A 619-nucleotide genomic window follows, 5' to 3' on the forward strand; every position below is an offset into this window, starting at 1 on the left:
ACACATTCACAGGGTAAGGTGTCTTGCCCAAGGACACTACGACAGAGACTGGGAGAGAGTGGGATTCGAACCGCCAACCCTCTGATTATTGGACGACCCGCTCTACCTCCTGAACTACTGCCGTTTTGCAACATGTTGACTTTAAAGACTTGCAGTATTGTTGTGTTTACTCTGGCTGCTGGTGCCATGAGCTCCGGCCTTTCTCATGGCCTCATACCTCTAATTGTTTGTTTTGAGCCATGCTATCATGAATTTTATACATTTACATGCATATGTGACAGATTTCCTAAGCTAATGACATGCACCCGTAGTTTAAATAGTGAGAAGCTCTGTATGACAGTTCACAGATCCAGTTATTATGGGAGAGGGAGCTGTTTAACACGGGCAGCCTGATACTTTCACCTGTTTTTTTTTCTAACAGTGACAAGCAAAGATATCGAACTAAATGGAGCAGAAGAATCCCTTATCCTTGTTTTCTGCATGTGTTGAACTGGATTAACAACATTCACACGTTACACTGCAACTCAAGTGTTGCGGGGGAGATCATTTCCATCATGTATCAGCATGTTGTGTGTGTGTCTATACGCTGCCAGCAGTGGTAAACAGTCCGATCCTTCAC

This window comes from Trachurus trachurus, assembly GCF_905171665.1.
Source record: "Trachurus trachurus genome assembly, chromosome: 5".
Lineage (NCBI taxonomy): Eukaryota > Metazoa > Chordata > Actinopteri > Carangiformes > Carangidae > Trachurus > Trachurus trachurus.